Here is a 27,172-nt window from a genome sequence, read left to right on the forward strand (position 1 = left end):
CAGCAGAGGTTAGAGAGAAGAGGAGGGAAGGAGCCGGACCAAGCACATCACATGGAGGGAAGGACCAAGAGCAGGCAGCCCTCATACCTGAGGAGGCAACAGCACAAAATCCACAATCCCCTCTCCTATTTGGTAGTCAGGACACAGGAGCGGCTGAACAATCACCCACCCCCACAACACCATCCCCAGTGCTGGGAAGGGTAAGGTGCCATGATGTGCCCCCTCGCAGAATACTGGAAACATCGGAGGAGGAGGAGGGTGACACACAGGACAGAGGCAACACCGAGCAGCAGCCCACTCCCAGAGTAACGCGGGCCAGTGTCCGAGGGCGACGGCAACGGGAGGCAGAGGATGTGCGTGCAGTTCAGGGTGTCTTCTGCGGACTGGAGGCCACCATGGTGAAAGTGCAGCGCCTGCAGGCAAAAGCGATGATGGGGGTTCAGAGGCAGGCACGCACAACAAATAACAAACTGGATGCAGTAGGCAAGGGCATAGGGGAAATGGCAGAAAGCATGCAATCTATGGCGTCAGGAATATCTGATATTACACAGTGCATGACTGTCCTGTGTGACAAGTTGGACAGGGACCATTTAGAGAGACGCAAGGCCCGTGTGGATGTGCGTCAGCAAACAAAGGCCCTGAACAGGTTTGCCACTGCTACCACTGTGCTGTGCAGCCGGTCAGTGTCGATGCAGGACGCCATAGTGCAGTGCTGCAACAATTTATCTGAAGGTATGGCCAGGATGACCTCTGCTATGGAGCTCGTGCTCGCGCATCAGACTGGCACTGGAGGTGACACTTGTGCTTTGGAAAGCGAGGGGTCCACCAGCAGGAGTGGTGCAAGCACTCCTGTGCAAGACTTACGGAGGAGTGGCAGGCGTCGGGGAAGTGTGACAGGTCACAGTGAGAACATTGAATCACAGCCACCTCAGCCCCGCCCTGTGGTCCGTGGCCACAAACAATGACTTTGCCCTCCACCCTAGGCTGTAGTCACGGTGGTGTTAACCGTGACAACACACTCATGGAGTGTCTGATATTGTGAGCCCAATGTGAGCTATCAATGCTGTGGCGTAGTGAAAATTAAACTACTTACACAAAGTTACATTCATGCCTGTGTCTCTTTACTCACTCAGAAATATTGTTGTGTAACCTCTTCCCGTCTCAGTCTCCCATCTGTAGCTGCTGCTGCCACCGTAGCATGGGGCTCTGGCTCCTCTGGGTCGTCATCAATTTCCTCATGATATGTGATCTCCACCTCTGTGCCTTCCTTGGTGGCGAGATTATGTAACATTGCACAGGTCGCTATGATTTTGTAGCAGATGATTGGGGTGTACTGCCGTGCACCTCCACTCTTGTGGAGGCAGCGAAACCTGCTCTTAAGGAGTCCAAATGTGCGCTCAACAACGTTTCGTGTAGTTCTGTGAGCCACATTGTATCGCCTTTCACTCCTGGTGGATGGGTTGAGGTAGGGAGTGAGCACAAAGGACCGCAGGGCATATGCACTGTCGCCTAGGGGGGAGAAAGATAGACATTAATTGCAAGTACATGAGACGTAGATCTGATGTGAGTGTCATGGTGTGTCATTGTGATTTACCTAGCAGGTATCCATTTCCAAATTCTCCGGCAAGTAGGCGTGTGTATATTCCACTATTCTGGAATATATAAGAATCATGGGTACTTCCAGGGAACTTGGCTACGATGTCTGTGATGAGGTTCCCTGCATTACATATGACCTGGACGTTGATGGAGTGCGTCGATTTGCGATTCCTGTAAATGTGCTCTGTGGCTGCAGGTGGACAGAGTGGGACGTGGGTGCCATCGATGCAGCCTATCACGTGAGGGAAGTGTGCCAGTTGATAGAAGTCTGTCTTGGTTTTTGCTAATTCTGCTGGTGTAGCAGGGAATGAAATGTAATGCCCCATCCTCTGCATCATGGCGTCAAGAAACCTCCTGAAGAAGCAGGACAGGCAGCCCTGGGACACACCACCCACTGCAGCTATCACACGCTGGTAGCTCCCTGAGGCCAGCAGGTGTAAGCTACATAGCACCTGGACATGGGGTGGGATGGCATGGGCCCTGGGTGTTGGGTGGTCCAGGAGTGGGTGTAGGTCCCTGATCAAGTCCTTGATGGTGTCTGGGTGTAGCCTGTACCTCTGCAGTATTTCAGGCTCTGTCAGTTGGAACAGTGTTATCCTTTGCCTGTAAACTTGTTCCTCCCTTTGCCATTGTTATTGTTATTGTTGTTATTGTTATTTGTGATTTGTAACGCGCCCAATCACCTGCAGGTCTCTAAGCGCTCGGGAATCGATGGTACAAACAACAACTTTAGCAACACAGAGAAAAGCGTCCACTATCCTAGTTGGCACTCAAGGACTTCCTGAACAACAGCGTTTTTAACCCCCTTCTAAAGCGTAGGAGGTTCTCTTCCCTGCGCAGCGACTCAGGTAGTGAGTTCCATAACTGAGGAACTAACACCGAGAAGGCTCTTCCTCCCTTGGTAACAAGTTTGTACCGCGGGCAGACCAGTAGTTGAGAGTCGGAGGATCTGAGAGTTCTCATTGGGCTGTACACCGCCACACGATCTTTAATGTATGCGGGCGCCATGCCATAAATGGCTTTGTGAGCAATGCACAAACTTTTAAAATCCACTCGCTCCTTAATAGGGAGCCAATGAAGGCTCTGTAACAGGGGAGATGCTTTGGCTCGTCTTGGCAGTCTAAAAATAAGACGAGCCGCATCATTCATCACAACCTGTAGCCTATTTGTCAAGGTTTTTGGCAGGCCAAGGTAGAGGGCATTGCCGTAATCTATCCTTGAGATCACGGTGGCTGCGACAATCGAGCGCAGCATGGATTGGGAGATGACGGGTACTAGCTTTCGTAGCTGCCGGATGATGTTAGTGCAGCTACCCACCACTGAAAGGATCTGATTGGCCATTGATAGGTCGCAGTCTAATTTAATCCCCAAGCTCTTCACGTTCAGACTGGGTTTTGGGGCCGGGCCTAACTCTGCGGGCCAGTAGAGGTCACACCATGGTGAGGTGGCGGATGGAATCACCAGTACCTCAGTCTTGTCTGGGTTGATTTTTAAAAGATTTCCTGTCATCCATTGGACTGTGTATCTCAAGATGTTCTGAGTTTGAAGTTGTGCAGCACTTGTGTTGTCGACACTCAGCAACAGCTGCGTGTCGTCCGCGTAGTTGAATACTGTGCAGCCCATGTGCGCCAGAGAGGCAATCAGAGGTTGCAAGTATAGGTTAAATAGAAGTGGGGACAGGGCCGAGCCCTGGGGCACCCCACATTCTAATTTCCCCACTGCGGAAGTTTCTTCCCCCAGTTGTATTCTTTGGGTCCTTCCTAACAGAAAGGACTGCAACCAACTGAAGGCCAGGCCTTTGATGCCAAAATCCCTCATTCTTTCCAGAAGCAGAGCATGGCTGACGGTATCGAACGCCGCTGAGAGGTCTAACAAGATCAGGGCGCTCGGTTTTTTACCGTCAGCCAGGCCTCTCAGTTCATCCAGCACCGAGAGCATCACCAACTCGGTGCTGTGATGTGCTCGGAACCCTGCCTGTCGTTCATGAAGTAGATGATGAGACTCCAGATACATAGACAGGGATTTAAGTACGTGTTGTTCCAGTACTTTAGAGAGGAATGGTAGCTGAGAGATTGGCCTGTAGTTTTTTAGTACTGCGGGGTCTGCGCCTGGCTTTTTCAGCAAAGGTCTTACACGCGCTTCTTTAAGTTCTGCTGGTTCTCTCTCTCCTGCTGCCTGTAGTCTCTGCCGTCTTGCTATGATGTAAAAAGCCGCCATCATGGGTCCTGAGGTGCATTTTGGGACTATTTTTATAGCCCTCCCCTGGTTACCACCTGCATTCAATCCATGGTAAATACCGACTCATAAATACCGATTTTCAGCAGAATCGGTATTTTTGGGCTTACCTACATCTCCATGGCCAATTTTTACCGTTTCTTATTTTCCGAGTCGGAAAATACGAACTCGGTATTTATGAATTCGGTAGATTCCGCCACGGTAATTTTACCGTTTCATATTTACCGAGTCGGTATGTTTCCGACTCGTGTTTTCCGACTCGGAATTTTTTCTCCTCCTACATCTCATTTCATGGATTCCGGTCGGTAACGGCCGATTTTACCGATTTTCGGCCGTTACCGACCGGTAAACGCCTACCTACATCTGGCCCTAAATGTTTTAAAAAGACTTGCAGTTTGATTTACACACCACCAACTTTCTTCAGTAGTTGCTCTGAATTAGCCAAATGCATTTTCAAATTCTTGGGTTTCTGCTTACTGTGCAGGGGTTGGAAAAACAACAGCTATATTCATCAGGAATTGTGGCACCAGAAGCCGAAGGTGTGATAAAATTGAAACTGTGACTGCCACATATGTGAAAGTAAGAGGTAACACTACCTGCTGCAACACTGACAACTGCGAACCCGCCATACCCACAGGTACGTGAGAATGCTACTACTACATCTTCTGCAGTACAAACACTTTGATGTCTGCTCACCCACATATGTAAGGACTCTGCATGACCATGGGACTTTCCCTTGCTCAGCCATACATTCTCACCATTTCGCTGTTGTTTTCCTAGGCAGTGCCTAGGGCCTTCCTTCTTGTAGTTTGTATTTTCTTTTCCTACATTAGTTGTGACAGGCAGGTCTCCAACCTTATAAATTTAAGCCATGAGTACAGTGCCACAAGCAGTTTGCAACAACTGGCCCAAATTTCAAATGCCTTGCTTGGCCAATAGCCATCCTTTCGGACAAGACTTTTGAAGAATAACCAGAAATGTACACAGGGCAAGATAGACCATAGTAGATGCTTAATTTCATTTGTAAGAAGATAAGACAGGATGAATGCGCAGGCACTCAAAAACACTGTGAGGAATTGCACTTGTCAGTGGGAGAATATGGTACCATACCTAAGTGCCTCTCACTCCTGTGTGGTTAAACTGACTAACCAGCAAAATGTGGTACTAATTCTCATCTTAAACATTCCTCCACCATGGACATAATGGTCATCCTATTTTATACTTACAGATTACCCTACTCTTTATTTGCGTCTGATGACCCCATTTGACCACATTTTGCTCTTGGAAGTATCATTTGGGAGCAGAGCAATCCTCAATTCTTTGGTTTGTCACAACTTGAGAAGGCCTGCCCTGTTCCATAATCCATATTTATATATATTTAGTTAAAGATTTGTGCTGTGCACAGCTGTACCCAGGGCTTTCTTGGCACAGAAGCAGTAAGGTTAAGAATTTAAGACGTTGCAGATTAAAAATGCCAGGTCTTCAAACCATTATGAAATCCAAGCAACGACGCACAGGTTCTCAGTGTTCAGGAAGCAATTTCCATAATTTTGGGCCTAAGTAAGAGAAAGAGCGCCCTTCCATATTGGACAGGCCGACGCTGGGCACATTAAAGAATGCCTGATTCAGAGATCGCAAAGCTCGAGTAACGTGATAGGGCACCAACAGGTCCTGAATATAACGAGGTTCCAGTCAAGATTTGGCCTTGAACATGTAACATAAGGCTTTAAATGTAATGTGTTTAGAGATTGTGAGCCAGTGCAGCTCGTGGAGAAGATGAGAGACTGATGTCAATTTTTTAAGTCAGTACCACAGTCTAGCAGCCACATTCTTTACTAACTGTAATCTGTGAATTGTTGCCTTGTCGAAGCCCAGGTATAACAAATTGCCATACTCCAGTTTGTATCCAGTTAATGCCTGGTTCTCAGTCCTTTGAGCTGGAGTGGGGATTGTTAGAAATGGGATTTCTGGTTGGCTAAGGCTTGGGCCAAAGCCAGGCAGAAACCACCACTCTAGTCAGGGCAAGGAAGTTACACGCCAAAGATAACCCCTGCTCACCCCCTTGGTAGCTTGGCATGAGCAGTCAGGCTTATCCCGGAGGCGATGTGTAAAGCATTTGCGCACGCACACAGCAACAACAACCCAGGCACACCACAAAAAGAACTCCACACAAGGTTATATAAAAATAGCCTTTGTATTCTCATAACACATCAGATAGTAATCACACAATATACATTGTGCCAACTGGCATGGGCAATATTCACAGGGGATTATTTACACAGGACAGGGCCACGTGGGCCACTGTCAGGATTAACACTTAGCATAAATCGGTACAAGTAAATATAGATCATAAAGATACAACCAGTAACCACTGTAATCACTGTACTCCACCTCAACCTGTAACATAAACTATATTATGCACAGTCATATCAGGCGCGAATTACATCCTGCGCCAACCTCACCAGCATGAACACATTATGCAATCTCTCACTAATCTAAACACATTAGACCCTACCTCCTAAGTATAACTCACATTAGGGGCGTAAATCACAGGGTGAAACATAATCTCACTAGCATAACCACATGGAATGCAAGATAACCTCATAATCATAAACCACAGTTTAGAGGTATCAGCTACAGGGTGCGCAAAACATACTATACACAATACATTTCCTAGCACCACATCACTTTAGGGCATAATCACATTAGGGCCATGCGCCCTATACATTTACCAGCCCCCCCCTGCCAACTGGCCACCCAAGAAGGGCTCAAATGCCCTATGTCCAGAATGTCAGGGCGCACTGCTAAGGCAGCGCCAGTCAGGGGTGAGCCATCTGCGCAAACCTAAACGTTGCAGCTGCCCACTACTTGCTGGGCAGCTGAGAACACTCACTGGAGGCCTAAACGCTGCACCTGGAACTAACTACTGTGCAGCTGTGTAGGCCAAGGTAGGGGGAAGGAGTGTGTCTCACTCCTGGGTTCACAAGTACCGGTCTCTTGAAAGAAAGAACCTAAACGGTGCGGCTGCCCACTACTTGCTGGGTAGCTGGGGATCAGCAAAACTGCGGCATGGGCTCTCATGGGCCCTAGGAACAAAACTACCACAAGTGGGAGCCTTCTAGGCTCTGAGATCAACTGTCCCCGGGGAGCACACTGGCTCCATCAATACTGAGGCCCGTTGAAGGGAAAGAACTGGCCCTTGGGCATGAAGGCATTGGCCCCTCAGGGCCTGGGGCACAAGTATACAACGGTGGAAGCCCCTCGGGCTCTAGGAATCATTAGGCCAGTGGTGGAGCCATCTGGCTCTTAAAATAAACTAAGCGGGGCGTAAAATCTGTTTAGTTCGTGGAATTTGCGGATTTTTGGCAAATTTGCGGTCTGCGAATCGCGTGAATTTGCCCCAAAATCTGCAAATTCGCAAGCTGCGGATTTTTTTGCTTGGTCGCGCTTGAAAAATACAATATCGCGTGTGCTGGGTTGACTTACCGTGATTCTGAGTACGCAGAGTTGTTTTTCTCCCGGTTTGCGTGTGCTGCTCCATTTTGGATCTTGCTGCATGATCGCGCGTGAGTTTTTCGACCGCAATTACGTCATCGCGGTCCACCATCTTGCACAGCGAGAGTTTGACAACGCGAATACGTCATAAGGGCCCGCGATCACGCATCGCGGGAGTAAACAATGCCGAACACGTGGATGCGGCGCGCAGCTGACATCCGGCGGGAGATTTGAACAGCTCGCTTTCCTGAAATTGTAAAAATTGCAATTCTGCACAAGAAATCCACCGCAGGCAGCATAAACCTTCTGGAAATCATGATTTTGATCAGATTGAGATTTGGCTGCACTTTTTTGTGGAAGGAGTCCATTTTTAGGGGGGGTGGGAGGAAGGAAGTGCCCCAGAGTCTCCAACTTCCTGTTCCTGTCCAGCAGGCACCTCCCAGTGCTTTGTCCATCTCCTGGTCACTTTTCATTTGGATCTGGAGCTGGAAGGATTACTTTTTGTGTCTGTTGCTGGATATTTGTATTTGAGGACTTTTTGGTCTTTGGAGTTTTTGTTTAACTTTTGGATTTGAGATTTTACAAGTAAGTTTGTGTTGTTTGTTTGGGGCATTGCAGTTGCTGCAACTACAATTTTAAAACTTTTTCACAACTTTAAAAAAAATATATTGTGGGTAGCCACAGCATCCAGTAGGCCCAGGGTTAGTCAAGGGTGCATGATACAATTGTTTCTGTGAGTTTTGTTGAAATAAATCTCATTTATGTCATTGAATTTTAGCTCACTATATGTTGATTTTTGTTTTGATTTTGGGGTGCCTGTAAAGCCTCACTAGCCAGTAGGCCCAGGGGTAGTGAGTGGTGCATGCATGGACCAAGTCTTTCTGTGGGGTGTCTTGATTTTAAACATCATTGAGGGCATGGATGGCATTGGATTGTGGTGATTTATGTGTGTTTTTCGACTTTTTGGGGTGGTCTTGGGGCCTGGCCATGTGGGTGAGGGCCATTTTGAGGCCCAGTCCATTCAGGGCCTGGCCATGTGGCTGGGGGACAAGGGGCCATTTTGAAGCCAGGCAGTGTGCTCAGGCCTGCACCCAGTTTGCCTTGCTTTCAACCATTATGCCCAGGGGTAGTCAGTGGTGCATGGACCTAGTCTTTCTGTGGGGTGTCTTGAATTTAAACATCATTGAGGGCATGGATGGCATTGGATTGTGGTGATTTTTGTGTGTTTTTCGACTTTTTGGGGTGGTGTTGGGGCCTAGCCATGTGGGTGGGGGCCATTTTGAGGCCTGGTCCAGGCAGGGCCTGGCCATGTGACTGGGGGACAAGGGGCCATTTTGAAGCCAGGCAGTGTGCTCAGGCCTGCACCCAGTTTGCCCTGCTTTCAACCATTATGCCCAGGGGTAGTCAGTGGTGCATGGACCTAGTCTTTCTGTGGGGTGTCTTGAATTTAAACATCCTTGAGGGCACGGATGGCATTCGAATGTGGTGATTTCTGTGTGTTTTTCGACTTTTTAGGGTGGTGTTGGGGCCTGGCCATGTGGGTGGGGGCCATTTTGAGGCATGGTACAGGCAGGGCCTGGCCATGTGGTGGGGTTGAAGGGGCCATTTTGAAGCCAGGCAGTGTGCTCAGGCCTTCACCCAGTTTGCATTGCTTTCAACCATTATGCCCAGGGGTAGTCAGTGGTGCATGGACCTAGTCTTTCTGTGGTGTGTCTCTTGAATTCAAACATCATTGAGGGCATGGATGGCATTGGATTGTGGTGATTTGTGTGTTTTTTGACTTTTTGGGGTGGTGTTGGGGCCTGGCCAGGTGGGTGGGGGCCATTTTGAGGCCTGGTACAGGCAGGGCCTGGCCATGTGGTGGGGGTCAAGGGGCCATTTTGAAGCCAGGCAGTGTGCTCAGGCCTGCACCCAGTTTGCCTTGCTTTCAACCATTAAGCCCAGGGCTAGTCAGTGGTGCATGGACCTAGTCTTTCTGTGGGGTGTCTCTTGAATTTGAACATCATTGAGGGCATGGATCGCATTGGATTGTGGTAATTTTTGTGTGTTTTTGACTTTTTGGGGTGGTGTTGGGGTCTGGCATGTGGGTGGGGGCCATTTTGAGGCCTGGTACAGGCAGGGCCTGGCCTTGTGGGGGGGTGGGGGTCAAGGGGCCATTTTGAAGCCAGACAGTCTGCTCAGGCCTGCACCCAGTTTGCCTTGCTTTCAACCATTATGCCCAGGGGTAGTCAGTGGTGCATGGACCTAGTGTTTCTGTGGGGTGTATCTTGAATTTAAACATCATTGAGGGCATGGATGGCATTGGATTGTGGTGATTTCTGTGTGCTTTTTTACTTTTTGGGGTGGTGTTGGGGCCTGGCCATGTGGGTGGGGGCCATTTTGAGGCCTGGTATAGGCAGGGCCTGGCCATGTGGTGGGGGTCGAGGGGCCATTTTGAAGCCAGACAGTGTGCTCAGGCCTGTACCCAGTTTGTCTTGCTTTCAACCATTATGCCCAGGGGTAGTCAGTGTTGCATGAACCTAGTCTTTCTGTGCGGTGTCTTGAATTTAAACATCATTGAGGGCATGGATGGCATTGGATTGTGGTGATTTATGTGTGTTTTTCGACTTTTTGGGGTGGTCTTGGGGCCTGGCCATGTGGGTGAGGGCCATTTTGAGGCCCAGTCCATTCAGGGCCTGGCCATGTGGCTGGGGGACAAGGGGCCATTTTGAAGCCAGGCAGTGTGCTCAGGCCTGCACCCAGTTTGCCTTGCTTTCAACCATTATGCCCAGGGGTAGTCAGTGGTGCATGGACCTAGTCTTTCTGTGGGGTGTCTTGAATTTAAACATCATTGAGGGCATGGATGGCATTGGATTGTGGTGATTTTTGTGTGTTTTTCGACTTTTTGGGGTGGTGTTGGGGCCTAGCCATGTGGGTGGGGGCCATTTTGAGGCCTGGTCCAGGCAGGGCCTGGCCATGTGACTGGGGGACAAGGGGCCATTTTGAAGCCAGGCAGTGTGCTCAGGCCTGCACCCAGTTTGCCCTGCTTTCAACCATTATGCCCAGGGGTAGTCAGTGGTGCATGGACCTAGTCTTTCTGTGGGGTGTCTTGAATTTAAACATCCTTGAGGGCACGGATGGCATTCGAATGTGGTGATTTCTGTGTGTTTTTCGACTTTTTAGGGTGGTGTTGGGGCCTGGCCATGTGGGTGGGGGCCATTTTGAGGCATGGTACAGGCAGGGCCTGGCCATGTGGTGGGGTTGAAGGGGCCATTTTGAAGCCAGGCAGTGTGCTCAGGCCTTCACCCAGTTTGCATTGCTTTCAACCATTATGCCCAGGGGTAGTCAGTGGTGCATGGACCTAGTCTTTCTGTGGTGTGTCTCTTGAATTCAAACATCATTGAGGGCATGGATGGCATTGGATTGTGGTGATTTGTGTGTTTTTTGACTTTTTGGGGTGGTGTTGGGGCCTGGCCAGGTGGGTGGGGGCCATTTTGAGGCCTGGTACAGGCAGGGCCTGGCCATGTGGTGGGGGTCAAGGGGCCATTTTGAAGCCAGGCAGTGTGCTCAGGCCTGCACCCAGTTTGCCTTGCTTTCAACCATTAAGCCCAGGGCTAGTCAGTGGTGCATGGACCTAGTCTTTCTGTGGGGTGTCTCTTGAATTTGAACATCATTGAGGGCATGGATCGCATTGGATTGTGGTAATTTTTGTGTGTTTTTGACTTTTTGGGGTGGTGTTGGGGTCTGGCATGTGGGTGGGGGCCATTTTGAGGCCTGGTACAGGCAGGGCCTGGCCTTGTGGGGGGGTGGGGGTCAAGGGGCCATTTTGAAGCCAGACAGTCTGCTCAGGCCTGCACCCAGTTTGCCTTGCTTTCAACCATTATGCCCAGGGGTAGTCAGTGGTGCATGGACCTAGTGTTTCTGTGGGGTGTATCTTGAATTTAAACATCATTGAGGGCATGGATGGCATTGGATTGTGGTGATTTCTGTGTGCTTTTTTACTTTTTGGGGTGGTGTTGGGGCCTGGCCATGTGGGTGGGGGCCATTTTGAGGCCTGGTATAGGCAGGGCCTGGCCATGTGGTGGGGGTCGAGGGGCCATTTTGAAGCCAGACAGTGTGCTCAGGCCTGTACCCAGTTTGTCTTGCTTTCAACCATTATGCCCAGGGGTAGTCAGTGTTGCATGAACCTAGTCTTTCTGTGCGGTGTCTTGAATTTAAACATCATTGAGGGCATGGATGGCATTGGATTGTGGTGATTTGTGTGTGTTTTTCGACTTTTGGGGCGGTGTTGGGGCCTGGCCATGTGGGTGGGGGCCATTTTGAGGCCTGGTACAGGCAGGGCCTGGCCATGTGGTGTTGGTCAAGGGGCCATTTGGAAGCCAGGCAGTGTGCTCAGACCTGCACCCAGTTTGCCTTGCTTTCAACCATTATGCCCAGGGGTAGTCAGTGATGCATGGTCCTAGTCTTTCTGTGGGGTGTGTTGAATTTAAACATCATTGAGGGCATGGATGGCATTGGATTGTGGTGATTTTTGTGTGTTTTTCGACTTTTTGGGGTGTTTAACTGATGTTCCTCTGGCTTCCATTGCTTTTAGGTGCACAAGAGAACCACCAGTGCCAGGAACAAGTCCTTCAGCGGTGTGTGCAGCACAACATCACGTCACGTCACGTCACGTGTGGCCACAGACAAGACAACTCTGCAACTCATGCAACTGCGGCCTGCTGTTCTTCTGAAATCTGAAGAAGATGGGCCCAAAGAAAGGTGGCTGTAGCGCCTCAGCGAAAAAAGTTGCAAGTGCCACTGCCAGTAAGAAGGAGCAGAAGAAGCAAGTGGCACCACCTACCAAGGAGACTGGTGTGTTCACCTACACCTGTTTTGGGAAAAAACATATGCCTGCAGCAGCAGCGGTGTCCATCGGGGACCAAGCTGGAAGCAGCACCTCCACTTCATTGGGCTCACTGCCACCACGCCACGTTAGGTCCAAGACCATGAGTGCTGCTGCGGCAGCCACTTTGGTTGTTCCATCACCATCGACCAGTGATGTTGGCTTATCACAAGAAAGTACCATCCAATCAACACCGGGTGTAACTCAGCTGACGCGTGTTCAACAACCACAGCCGCAACGACAACCACAGGTGCAACTAGTACAAGCGCAAGTACATGGGCAAGGACAGGCACAAGGAGAGGCGCAAGGAGAGGCGCATGGAGAGGTGCAACTAGAGGTTCATGGAGCGGCACAACTGCCTACAACGCTTGTTCCTCCAGAATTAGGGGCACATCAGGAAATTGATATTCAAGCGGAGGTATTATCCGAGGAAGCCACTCCTCCTAAGGATGATCCAATATCTTCCAGATCTCCAGCAAGAAAAAGGTCAAGGAGGGCTACTACTACTACAAGTTCTTCTTCAAGCCCCCTTCATTCTGATGACCTTGATCCTGATTGGAACCCACAAATGCAGTCTGAGAGTGAGGCACGCCATGAGCCGACAAAGGTAGCTAAGCCTAAAAGGAAGGTTCCCGCAAGGCTTCGACTTATGTGTGATGACGACGAACAAGAAGTGGTGTCTTCTGCTGCTGATGAACAGTCTGACGATGACCCAGTCATCACAGACGTCACTCCAGCCCCAGCGGGCATGCAGCAGACTGACATTTTCACTCTATCCTGAATGGCTGCTGAGCGGGATGTGTGCGGCATGGCACTGGTACCACCACCAACGCAGTTAACTACAACACCAACACGACCTAGAGCTTCCATCTTTTTTAGTCAGAAGGGCCGGCAGGGACCTCCATCCAGCTCGATCTCCATTACCTCAAGTAGTGGTGCTGTAAGTGAACAACAGAAACAAATTCAGCCACGCCCATCCTCCACTTCATCTGGCATTGAAAGTCAAAGTAGCACCTCTACCACCAGCATACATCTCCAGTCCCCAGTTTGGGACTTCTTTGCTGTTAGCCAAAAGGCAAAAACATGGTCGTTTGTTCGATTTGTAAAGTATTAGTTAGTCGGGGTAAGCTTGGTACCAACTATGGTAACGGAGGCCAGTGTGGAGAAGTGTGGCTCACTGGTTAGAGGAGGCAGACCTGGAAGCAGAGGTCAGCCCGGGACCAGGGTTCAATTCCCGGCTCGGCGGGGTCTTGAGTCCTAAAATGTCCATGCACTCGACAATTCTCGCTCCGGTGCCTACTCGATTCACGGGTTCACACTCTGCGACTCTGGGCAATAGCTTGCTTAATCTCCACAGCGGCCTCTCACGGCGGGATGCCTGGCTTTCACCTTGCGGATACCCTGCTGGGGTTATCTCACAGGGGAATACCAGGACGGGTTCCCTAAGTAAGCGCTTAGAAACCGCTCGGTGATTTGCGCTATATAAATTCCTGTACATTTACATTTACATTACATCTCAAAAAACACCACCCTATCCAGTGGTATGCGCACCTAAGTAAGATCCAGGAAGTCCAAAGTAGAACTGATCCAAATATATCCATTCACATTGCATCTGATGCTGATAAGGGGCTGATTGTGCAGGAGGGAAGTCAAGAACCGACTGACATTTTTTCTGGTACACCCAGGACCCCTGGCAGCAGCACTGCAGTGGTAGCGCCCACACCCTCTACCCCTGCAACATGTATGAGGCACACTAAGAGTGTGGGACAGACACCAATGCAAACAACTACATCAATGAGCCTAACTGGTTTCAAGTCTGCATCATCATCATCATCATCATCACGTAAAACGATCCAGCCCACCATTAGAAGCATGTTTTGGTCGGAGGCGCCATTTGAACGCAACCACCCAACGGTACATCTGTATAACGCAAAGCTGGCTAAAATGCTAGCGCTGGACCTTCTCCCTTTTTCTTTCGTGGAAGGGGCGGGTTTTCTAGAATTTGTGGCAACAGTCTGCTCTAAATGGAAGGTTCCTAGCTGGTCCTATTTTGCCAGAGTTGCGGTTGCAGCACTACATCAAGATGTGCTGGAGGTGATTGGGGCAGCTTTGCAGAAGAGTGCTGTTCACACTATCCACTTGACAACAGACATGTGGACCAGTTGCCAAGCCCTTGATTACATTTGCATAACTGCACACTGGGTCTCTTTTGCAGGGGTTTGTGACAAGACAAATACAGGTGTTGACCCGGACACAGTTTTTCAAGCTACTCGGAAACATGCAACATTAGCCATGTTTGCCATGGAGAAAACTCATACTGCACCTAACCTTTTGGACAAGTTTGATAGGAAGGTCTCTGAATGGCTGAATACAAGAAATCGCACAGTTGATTATGTTTCCACTGATAATTGCAGTAATATAGTTAAGCCATGCATCAAGGTGGCTATTTCAGAGTGCCGTGTTTGGCGCACAGTATTAACATTGTGGTGCAAGATTTCTTGAAAAGAGAAAACACAGTCATCAAGTTACTGACCACCTGCCGAAGAATCTGCACACATTTCAGCCATTCTTTTAAGGCCCAGAAGCAGCTGAGGAGCATTCAACATGAACGTAGACTGCCAGCAAAGGACTCATCCAGGAGGTGGCAACACGTTGGAACTCAACCTTTTACATGCTTGAGCGTCTGTCTGAGCAGTGGGGGGTAATAAATGATTATGTCTATAAACTGGGTTCTACTATGAAAGACATGAGGCTAGAGTTGGCGGAATGGAAGCTAATTGCAAGCCTGACAGACATGCTTCGTCCTTTTGAGCTCTTCACGCGTGAAGTCAGCAGGGAGGACTGTTCTTTGGGCAAAGCTATCCCATTGTTGATCATGCTAGAGCACCAAGTGAAGGCGGTGTCTTTAACGTTCCGAGATGATGCTGAAAAACAAGACGCATATAATTTGGCGGAGAGGTTATTACACTGCCTAGTTGACAATGAAAGGCTTAAAAACATACATACAGAACAACATTACATTTGTGCCACTATTCTGGATCCAGGGTACAGAAAGGCAGTGGCCAGCAAAGTATTCATTCCTTTTGATGAAGCAGATGTTTCAAAGTACAAACATTGGCTAGCTGTGTCAGCCACTCGATTCGAAAAAGAGTGGCAGAAAATTCAAGGAGCCGCCAGAAGTACAACTGAATCAGCAGGCCATCCCGCGTCAAGTTCCACTTCTGAATCTGTGGACGAAGGGAGTCACTTTCCCTCACAGCCGTTAACTACACCAGCAGCAACCGTATCATCACCCTCACCTGCACCAGGCCGAGCCAAAATATTGTCAGAAGAGGATTGGCTAACTCATCAAGGGTTTGCTCGTTACAATTCTGCAAAGGCCACAGATGGTACGCAAAGTGGAACAACCATGGAGAACCTTGAGTAGATGGTGCAGGCATATCTGGATGACCCAACAGAGGTCTTTGTTAATCATAACCCATTGCTGTATTGGAATAGTAAAAGGGCTCTATGGCCACTGATCACCAACCTGGCTCTAAATTAATTATCTTGCCCACTCGCAAGCGTGTCTTCTGAACGTGTTTTCAGTGCTGCTGGTGCCATTGGAACTTCAAAAAGGACCCGCCTCTCAACCAAAAATGTGGAGAGGTTAACACTGAACAAGATGAATCAGCACTTCATACCACCAGATTACAAAATACGTGAATGCACGCAGGAAGAAGAGGACACGATTTAGGTGACAGAAGTTCTTCTCTGTTACCTGACCTACTTCCGTCTCAATTCATAGAGTTTGATGACGAGCTCTACTTCCCTGACACTGAGGCCTGAAAATGACTTCCTTTTTTTCGTCCTTGTTCGCTTTTATTCCTGTGTGTCTTTCTTTGTTTTGCAACTTTTACCACAACAAAACTCTAATCACCTAATCACAACAAGTCCATCAGCAGCACTGTCTTCATCTTATTTTCCTTATTGATTTGAAGGTGTCGCAGTCTGCATTCCTGAGGTTCACAAGTTCACAACTCAATCATGCTCCTCTATCCTCCTCCTCCAGACTCCCCCTATCCATTTCCCTCAAGGCAGATGGATGGATTATGAAGAATAAAGAAACTTTGTCTTCGTAGACGAGTCCTCTCAAGTGGGACTGAAATTACTGACTGACTACATGCTTGCTGATTGCTGACAGAGTTACTTCTGATATTGACAGGAGAGGCTGTCCTGTGGGCCCTCACTTTCCGAAGAAGATGCGGACAAAAAGTAGAACAGGTAATGAATAATTGAGAAGATGGCATGCATAAGTGTCACATTTTGCATTTTTGCTTTTTGCCTGTTTGGGGGTGTTCTACTTTTTTGCGGGTGGGTTGGCGGGTCTGGGGGCGTTGCTGGGAAGGTCTAATACCGGGCGCAAGTTGTTTGGAGAAAATCCATGGTGAAAAAGTTTTTCAGTTTTTGCTCACTTGCCTGTTTTTTGGGGGCTGTTTGGCGGGGTTCTAGGTTTTTTATGGGGGGGGGTTTGGGGTCTGGGAGCACTGCTGGTACAGTCTAATTTTGATTGCATTTGTTTTTAAGGAAATCCATGGTGGAAAAGGGGAGTTATGGCCTAGCTGCAGAGCGCGTTTGGACTGAATCGAAGGAAAGCCCTAAATTTTCTAAGTGTGAGATCTTGCATTTTTGCTTTTTGCCTGTTTGTGGGTGTTCTACTTTTTCCGGGTGAGTTGGCGGGTCTGGGGGCATTGCTGGGAAGGTCTAATATCGGGTGCAAGTGGTTTGGAGAAAATCCATGGTGAAAATTTTTTTCTGTTTTTGCTCACTTGCCTGTTTTTGGGGGGCTATTTGGGGGGGTTCGAGGGTGTTCTACTTTTTTGCGGGTGGGTTGACGGGTCTGGGGATATTGCTGGGAAGGTCTAATATCGGGCGCAAGTGGTTTGGAGAAAATCCGTGGTGAAAAAGAGGGGTTAGGGCCTAGGGTTAGGGTTAGGGTTCTAAAATCGCAGTTTACACTCTACACCTAGCTTGAGGGGAAAGATCTGCAAATTTCACCCACACTTATTTATCCTTGGAAAGGGGACTCAGAGTACGCACTTTCAAAATGATGCTTGTATGTTTTGTAATACTGTCGACTCTGAAACTGAAAGTGTTATTTTTGCACGACACAGCGTACCTTATATTTTTTTCTCCGTGGTGTTTTAATATCACTTCCTGTTTTTCCATCAACAATTACAGGCCGGCTTTTACCCTGTGCAATGGCAAAAAGGATGCCCTCAGGCTTAGCAACCCACAATTCAGCATCCACCAGGCAGGCAGTGGACAAGGTGTCTTCTGGTCCCCAACATTGATCGGCGAAGTGTCAGATGGAATGGAGGAGTACCGCGAAAAAGAGGAATGGCTGGATGCATGCAACTTCCCAAATTCAGCAGGACAACTACAACAACATACAGTTACAGTATCCATCTTAATTTCTACTTATCTATTATGTAATGTTACTTATTGCTGTGAACTTCTGTGAGTGTGACTCTGTGCATTTGTTTGCTCTGTGCTTCAATTCTTCCCTCCAGCCATTGTATATTTTTTTCTTTGCTATTTTTTAAACTAATTTAATGTACTAAGTGGTTCTTCTCTCTGAGGGCAGATAGGCAAGTGAAATTGCGTAATTACTGCAGCCCTGTACTGTCACATTGTTTCTTCATAGTTAGTACATTGTAGAAAGTACTACTTACTTTACAGTAACCTATCCATTTAGCAAACAACTTCATGCATGCCGTAGTGCATGCACATCCTTTATGTCCCTTAAAAGATTTATGGATAGCGTTGTATCCAAAGATTTGTTTATCTTCATTTGTGGTTTCCTCTCTCCACAAAACTTTCCCCACAAACCGCATTCCCATCCAAGTTTCAAACCCTAACCCTCTTCCCCCGGGCTGTGTGGTTTTCATTGAGGTGTGAGTAAATTACAACAATAATTCCACTCACTTGCTGGGGAGGATAAGGTCAAAGCAACAAAAAACATCCTCCTCCTACACGTGGAAATGATTACGCTGCTGTGCCCTTCACCTTCAGTACTATTTCTTGTAGTAGCCAAAGCCAAACTCCACGCAACTAGTATACTTTGGAAATGTTAGCATTTGTTAGGCTAAATTATGGCACTGTTCTTGAGTACTATGCTATCTATCGTACTGTTGTAATGACCTGCTCAGGCCACTCAAGGTTTTATTTTCTTTTTTTTCATATGCTGCTACTGCCACTGTGTACCACCACAACGATACCATTTCATCCGCCCAGGATTGCCAACATTCATCGCCAGTTGCCATGCAGCCAGCCCTGTGCCTAGCCCTAGGCCTATTCTCAAACATGAATCACAGGTAAGATAAGCGTTTGGGGGGGAGGAAGAATAATGGAGGAGGGAGGAGAGACTGTCGGTAGTACTACTAAAGTAGTGGGGCAATTGAATTCACTAACTCTGTAAGTGGCACTTACTTTTGTAGACATTTGGGCGATTACTTAGACAATTTGAATCAAGCAGCCAGTTAAGTTTCAGGAAAACAAACAAACAGTTACCCCCCACCTCCCCTGCAAAACTGTAAAAACGCGTATGCAATGTTTAACCTCTTCAGTGCTACGCGAATTTCGCTGCAGTGCTGAAGGGTCATAAATCACATTGACTCATGACGGAAATGTTCCGTCATCAGCACCGGAGCACCGACGCTGATGACGGAACCGTTCCGTCATGAGCATGGAAGGGGTTAACTTGAAAGTAAATAATTATTTAAATCCATAACAAAAATAAACTATCCCGCAAGACCCGACCCACCCCCCTCCCTAACCCCAAAGAATGTCCGTGAAAAAGCCCCCAAAGTCCAAGAAAAAACCCAACTCCCAATTCCCACCCCCCAAAACAGTCTTAGGGTTTCGGCTAACACATTCCAATCTAGGGCTAATCGCTAACAGATGTGGACCCTAACGGCCAGCGGCAAAACAAGGGGATGTTAATAATAGCCTGTTGCTGGGCAGATTCAAGTGCCATGGGCAGGAAGATAGGACAAAGCACATGGTCGACACGAGGTAGCGTTTGGCAGACAAAATGGCTGCCATGAATGTAAAATGGAGTTCGCTAAATGCCAAGATAACAGCTAGAACTCAGATGTCTTTGGCTAACGCTCAACCTAATCACTGTTAAATTACAACAGACGACCCTTTTAGCGTTAGCTAAAGACATATGCCCTTTTAGGGTAATCTAAACATTCATCTCGTATATATATACTCATTATGTTAGTCACTTCCTTATCCAACATGCGTTGTGCTTTCACGGCATTTCTTTTGGACGGTATACAAGCAGTTATGCACATAGAACATAGCATTGGGCCAAGGTGGATACACATACAACAGGTGAAAATCACTGCAATTGCAATACATAGTACAGTCAGTAATTTCCAACCCCAAGCAGAAACCAAAGCCCAAAACCATCACGCAAAAGTACAGGTACCATTTTTGGTATGAATATCTGTAGCTTTCTTATGCAATTTAAGAATTGCTTCATACACTGGAGGCGAATTGTCCGGGATAAAAACACAACTACTACCAATAACTTTACATGCTCCTCCTCTATCTGCTAACATAACATCTAGAACCATCCTGTTTTGGAGAGTTACAATTCTAGCTTTTTGCAACTCCTCTGTAATATTGCCAAGAGCTATAGCAGTTTCATTAGTGACAGCTTCCACAACTCTAGTCAATCGTCGTATTTTCCTGCTATTTAATGCAGCACCCACAAAAGGAAACAGACCCAAATTAAAATCAACATTTTGCTGCAGACTAGTATCAGTTTGATCCACGTCATCAATTCTTATTGTCCTTTTATAACGATTCATTGAAATGTTTCTAAACAGTTTAAAATCTCGATGGTATGAAGCAGGTGCCAGAAAAACAGGAGGCAATAGGAAAAAAACATAACATATACCTGACCACCCTACTAGTAGTCTATGATACCCATGACTTCCACATACTAGATATGTATTATGTGAAGCCAAGAACGAACTATCATTTATTCCATCTATATTTAATACAGTAACACAATCACTAGTCCCAACTGGAATTCGTCCAGCACTTTGCACACACAGGTCTGCCTTAGTCCTCGTAACAGTGATTACAGACTGGTTGCTTGTGGTAGAGTTTCTCGTATGGGTGAAAACATGTGGTGTAGAAGCATTGTCCGGTCGGTATTCCTCCCATTCCCATATAGTTCCATTTGCTTGAGGATACCCATGTTTATCTTGATAACACTCAGATGGAAAAGAAGTCCACCTACTGCAGGTTTCCTAGTTGCAAAAAGAAGAGTGTACCAGGCTCGACAAGAACCATTATGTGAAAAAGGAAGTGGAATAAACGGTGTTCCACCTTTCTTTTGATGTGCTGGAAGCATACCACATATCCAACAATTTGTGGCATTCGTTGCATTGTGAGTATGGTGGGGCATCTGAACAAACGTATTATTGAGATAAGATTCTCGATGCTTTTGCTCATGATAAGGAAGAGTAAAATGCTGATGTTCTTCGAGATTGGAGTAGTAGGCACCACAAAAAACTCACGAGCAGGAATCATCATTTCAATAGACCAAGTAATCACTGCTATAATTGTCAAAACAGCAAAAACACCTAACACTCCTAAAATCTTTTTCTTAGTGGTTATCATAGCAGCAGAGTCAACTCTCTCAAAGATACTGCAAGAACTAAAACAAAAATAGTCAATGAGCTCTTCTCTGTGGGTAGACGTTATTTTCTTTGCCACAGATCAAGACGGGTGTCACTACACTACGCAGGGCTGATCCCCCCCCCTTGTCATATTGGCATTCCGTTTCCACTACCCAAGGCGGTTGCTCAACCAGTCTCTCTAAAAAAAAAAAAAACTGTAGATCACTTCCTCGGTCTCAAGTTGTATCGCGTTGCTCCAGAAGTCGTCTGGTCCGGGAAGAACTCTGCAGATCCGTCAAGTGATACAGCAGGGTCTTTCTCCGTGGTCAAGATCTCTCGATGATCGGTCAGCACAGCAGGTTCCACCAAGGTCGACAATACCTTCAGACAATGGGTGCTATGCACCCAATTCTTCTTGTTGGTAACCCGAACCGCTGTCCTCGCGGCAAGGAGCACTTGTTCTGGTCCACGCCATCTCGGCTCCAAGCTGCTTGACCTCTCAAATACTTTCACCATAACGAAATCACCAGGACGGAGTTCATGGCCTTCACCTTCAGATTTATCGGGGAGTGCTTCTCGAACCTGTTGATGAATGGAAACCAAACTGTCAGTTAATTGTGCCAAATAGTCACTCATTAAGACACAAGGTACATCATACACAGAACTCGGTTTCGGAATTCCCCAAATATTTATCGGCCTTCCAAATACCACTTCGTATGGGGTGAGACCTGTCCTAGAATGTGGTACTGATCTGATGGACAACAATGCCAATGGCAACGCATCTGGCCAAATCAAGTGCGTAGAAGCTTGAATTTCCGCAATTTTCATCTTCAGAGTAGCATTATACCTCTCCACCAATCCTGCTGATTGTGGATGGAAATGAGGTCCGTTATCATTCCATAGGAGTCTACAAACACCGATCCTCGGGAAGAACTCCTTCAATAGCACCTTAACAGTAGTAATAGCAGTATTATCTTTAGTGGGGTATGCCTCAATCCATTTACTGAAAGCACAAACCACCACTAGAACATACTTCAGGTTATTACAATGCTCAAACTGAATGTAGTCCATTTGCAGGACTTCGAAAGATGCAGTCGGCCTAACAAAACCTCCAGATGGAACTCGCGTTCCCTTTCCAGGATTGTATTGCAAACAAATCAAGCAAGACTGTACTACTCTTTTAGCTGTGGTAGCAATTTCTGGATGCTCCCAAACTTGCGTAAGCATTTTCGTTATTGCGGAAGCTCCAACATGTGCTAGCCCATGTGCCATCTGAACCATAGGTTGTACGAAAGCTATCGGCAGCTTCCATCTATCCATCTGTTTATTTCTCCAACAACCTTCGTCATCTAGCTCTCCTTCTTCAGACCACTGCTCACGTTCTTTATCAGAGGCTGTCCTCTGTATCTCTCGTACCTCTTGCCTAGCATCATGCCATCTCTCAGCTTGTGACTTCACTACATACATGTGAGTAGTGTTTCTCTGCACCGCGGTTTCACGTGCCACATGGTCTGCAAAGGCATTTCCTTATCCAATCTTGTCTATTACTTTCTTATGCGCGCTACATTTCACTATGGCTACTTTCTTTGGGCATGTCAATGCAATCAAGAGATTATGCACTAATTCTCTGTGCATTATCTGCATTCCGTGAGATGTAAGAAAGCCTCTTTCCTTCCAGAGTAGGCCAAAATCATGCGCTACTCCAAAAGCATAGCGGCTATCTGTATAAATATTCATACATAAATCAGTACTAAGCTCACATGCTCGTGTCAAAGCTATCAGTTCAGCTGCTTGAGCCGATTTCTGTGGTATGCGAGCTGCCTCCACTATTGTTTCAAGCGTGGTGATTGCATACGCGGCTGAGGTCGTGCCGTATGGTAATTTCAAGCAAGACCCATCAACCCACAATTCACCATCCACATCTGGAAGGGGCGCATCCTGCAGATCAATGCGACCCTTTGTCTGTTCCTCAGTCAGGAATATACAATCATGCGTTTCTTGTGACTGAGGCTGAGTCACCGGATACGGCAACAAAGTAGCTGGATTCAAAGTTGCATATCTCTTCAATGTAATGTGAGGTGCTAGCAATGTCAGTTCGTATCCTGTCAGACGCGGGCTAGTTAAATGCTGCGTCTTTGTTTGATTCAAAAGGGCATCAACAGCATGGGGTACCAGCAATAACAGCTTGTGTGACAAAACTATTCCCTCACTCTGCCGTATTGACACAGCTGTTGCCGCAACTGAGCGAAAACACCCAGGTAATGCTCTAGCAACAGGATCAAGTACTGCTGAAAAATAAGCACAAGGACGTTGCTTATCGCTATGTAACTGGACTAAAACTGACAATGCACACCCATTCTTCTCATGTACGTAAAGTGTAAAAAGCTTCGTATAATCTGGTGTGCTGAACACTAGTACTGAACAAAGAGCTTGTCGTAACTGTCGAAAAGCACTTTCACATTCATCTGTCCATGGAAGAGGTATGGGGGTATCTTTCGTCAAAAGTGCTAACAAAGGCTTTACAATGTGTGAAAATCCCAAAATCCACTGTCTATAATACGAAGTAAGACCCAAAAATGCACGTACTCCTTTCTGTGTAGTGGGAACTGGCGTATCAAAAATGGCTTGTATGCGATCTGATGTCAATGCACGTCCCTCCTTAGACAAAAGGTGACCTAAGTAGGTTACCTTTGGTCTACAATATTGCAATTTCTTTCTAGACACTTTATGATGACGTGAAGCCAGAAAAGAAAGCAAAGTTAGCGTACATTTTTCACACTGTTCTGGGGTGTCGGCTGCCAACAAGATGTCATCGACATATTGTATGAGAGCCACATCTTCGGGCAAAGCAAAAGAATTGAGTTCTCTTTTTAATGCTTGACTGTAAATACTCGGACTCTCAGTATAGCCTTGAGGAACTCTACAAAATCGATAGATCGATTATTCAAAGTGAAACCGAACAGATATTGGCTGTCAGGATGAATAGGGATCGAAAAGAAAGCGTTCTTCAAGTCTATTACAGAAAATATAGTAGCAGTTGGGGGAACCAAAGTAAGACGTGTTGTGATGTCAGAAACCACAGGATACTGTGGTACGACAATCTTATTCACTTCCCTCAAACTATTATGTACCTATAAACTCGTGTCTCTCTTCAGTATTGGAAGGATCGGACTGTTACAAACATTAAATGGAACTTCCTCAACAACCCCAACTTGGATGAGATCATGTACAATACGTATGAGTGCTTCCTCACCCTCATGTGAGATCCTGTATTGTGGCAAACGAGGTAACACAGCTCCCTCCTTGACACTAATCTGAACCGGTGGGATAACCATTTGACCCACATCAGTGTCTGAGGTAGCCCACAACGTTTTGGGAAGTGAAGCTAATGCAATATCTTCTTTAACAAAACAAATTCTTTCAGGCTCGGAGTAATTATCATTCAAAATGACACGCACTCCTTCAGGGAAGCATCGTATCGTGGCTCTAAAATACTTCAACATGTCAAGACCCACAATGTTATCTGGTGTATTTGGGGAAAGCAAAAATGGACATGGAGCACTAAATTTATCAACATGGAATGCAAGTGGTTGTGACAATGGGCTAAGGGAAGGTGTTCCATCGAAACTTATCAAAGTAATAGTCGTGCCAGACAGGGGAGCCCTCGGAACCAATTGTTTAGATAAAGCGCTACGAGTAGCTCCTGTATCAACCAGAAACCGATCAGTAGAACCCAAAACATGTGCTGTAACATAGGGACCCGTCTGATCTACTGGGACTTCAACTGATTCCTTACCCCATCCTAGGCAATCCTATGCATGAGCGGAATCGTAAAGATCAGGCTGGACATAATCCGACACTTGATATTGATTTCGTCTATCAAAAGTATTTCTATTATCCTGCGTTCGCACATTCGTATCAGATCGGGCGCGATCATTCGTAGTTCCCCATGGCCCCGAAAACCCTGAACGATTTCTCGTCTGTCCACGCCCTCGTGGATTCTGCTGGGCGCGCAACACTGGACAATCAGACATCCAATGGTCAAGCTCCTTACAATACGCACATTGATCATTAGCCAAATTCGAATGAGTGTAGGAGGGATTAGGAAATCGCCGTCCGCCTCTATCGTAACTCCTATCATAACCTCTATCAGAGCCCCTAGAGGGCGGTCCGTAAACCTGAGCCAACATAACCTTCGTTTTTAATTCTTTAGATTTCTTATCCTCACTACCCTTTGCTTCTAACTCTTGACGCTCATAATATTGAGCCATTGTTAAAACGGATGCTGGAGAGGAGGTAGTCCAAGAACTTTCACTAGCTTTTAAGCGGCTAGCTATCTGTGGTAACATATTCGTGACGTATTTATCGACAAATATCTACCGGGATCATCCGTTAAAGACTGACCGCTAAAGTCGTGAAAGGTTTCTTCAAAACGTGTAAAGAAATCAGAAACCGATTCATCTACCTTTTGTTTACATAATGCTAAAACAGTCCAATCAATCTTTTTAGGGGGAATAACTGTTTTAAGTTTAGTTAAAATTGCTGCAGGAAGATCTAGTATTAGCCGATGTGGCTTTTGGGCGGGCTCTCTTTCCGCGTCTATTCGTTCCAAATCTTTCCATTCGGCACCAAAAGTACCACGGTCATCAATTTTACAAACAGTCCGCCACATATCTGGGGGCAAAATTAGGCCGAAAAATAAATCTATATCACATAGGGTCATAGTACAAGAATTTAAAGCGCCTTCAACTTCCTCATAAAAGGCGGCTGGATTTTTACGCGGATCAGGCAACGCTAATTTAAGCGCCATTACATCTGCTCTATTCCAAGGAGTGTACACCCAATTATAAATAAAGTATCCCTTAGCATTAACAAAAGTTTTATCATCACTTTCCCCCGTTCCTTTAGGAGGAACATACAAGGGCGCGGCTTCCCGCATAGGTCTCATTTCGGCTGGTGTTCTCTTATCTGTCACGAGGATGGGGGACTGCGTCTCTCCAGGCGGATTGGGCTGTGGAGCGACGTCCGCATTCTTTTTCTGCTCCTTCAGATGGAACGCCTTGTTTCGTAATTTAACCAGCCGTCTAATCACGTCTTCTATCTGGGAAAAAACAAAAGAGCCATCACGTAACTGTTTACGATCATTTGCTATATCATTAGGTTATAATACTGGAGAGTGTTTTCGAAACATTTCTACAACTTCGTCTGCAAATGTCGCAGAAAAATATATCTGCTCCTTTTCCGACCGATCCTTCATAATAGCTAAAAGATCGGGAGCAGAATCAATATTACGTAATGCTTTACGAGCTGCTTGTCTGATATCGGACGAACGCTCAGTAGATAACATAGATCGAGTGTTCCGCGCTTTCTGTTGATCTGTGTCAGAATCCTCGTCATGTTCGGCTGGAGAGGACGGAACGGCACACGGAGGTGGAGGTCGATCTAATAACAAAAAATCATCTTGCGGTTTATTAAGGACAGGATAGAGAGGCTGTCGGACAGGATATTGGCCAGATACCTGCAACCTATGTTCTTTCTCCTCTCGCTCCTTTTACTCTTTCACTTCTTTCTTTCTCAACTCCAGCACTTTCTCATACACATTCTTTCTCAATCAACGCTTGATCACGCTTCTCTTGCTGTCGTACTTCTTTCTCCCACATATGCAAACATTCAAACATATCACGTCTAGACCTTTGCTCAAACATACATTGTTCCACATACTCAATCATTCCCGCATCAAATGACCCATACAGTGGCCATCGTAACTCAGGATCCTTTTTGGTATATTTGTGCCACAACGTGCTGTACATTATGGCAGAAAGACCAAACTTCACGTACATATCCCTATTAGGCGTCCCTTCCGGGGGAGGCGGCTGTGATTCCTCAAGTCTCAAATTGGTACCCTTACAAAAGCAGCACAACCTTCGAAGTGCGCTGAAAACAGGCATGCCAAAAATATTGCAAAATATACAATATTATACGCAAAGTAGCGCTTAAGGTACTTTCTTAGTACGTTGCGCCGTTCCAATCAACTAGTTGAAGAAAAGTCTTCTCATTGCCTGCCTATATGAGTTGCAACACATATATTCATACAAATTCCAAATTCCAAGTACAAATTAGACTAGTCTATTCCAAGTACAAATATGCCACAGCAAGTGTTCCTAAAAACTACCTTACCATACAGGCATCCAAGAACCTACAATAGGTGCCGAGATACGGCTCTTACCAATCATAGGCTGTCCAGATTCCAACTGCCAAGTTCTAAATTTGACCAAACGGTCACTGCACGGCAGACCAACAG

At 46.8% G+C, this 27,172-nt stretch overlaps 1 long non-coding RNA gene across 1 annotated transcript in view; it reads left to right on the plus strand.

The window, feature by feature from the left end:
- Positions 1 to 27,172, plus strand: part of LOC144767718 (uncharacterized) — a 236,455-nt gene that overhangs the window by 88,602 nt on the left and 120,681 nt on the right. Inside the window, exon 2 of the long non-coding RNA XR_013598321.1 lies at positions 4,316 to 4,468. This is a non-coding gene — a long non-coding RNA (uncharacterized LOC144767718). The remainder of the gene's footprint in view (positions 1 to 4,315; positions 4,469 to 27,172) is intronic.

This window comes from Lissotriton helveticus, chromosome 7, assembly GCF_964261635.1.
Source record: "Lissotriton helveticus chromosome 7, aLisHel1.1, whole genome shotgun sequence".
Lineage (NCBI taxonomy): Eukaryota > Metazoa > Chordata > Amphibia > Caudata > Salamandridae > Lissotriton > Lissotriton helveticus.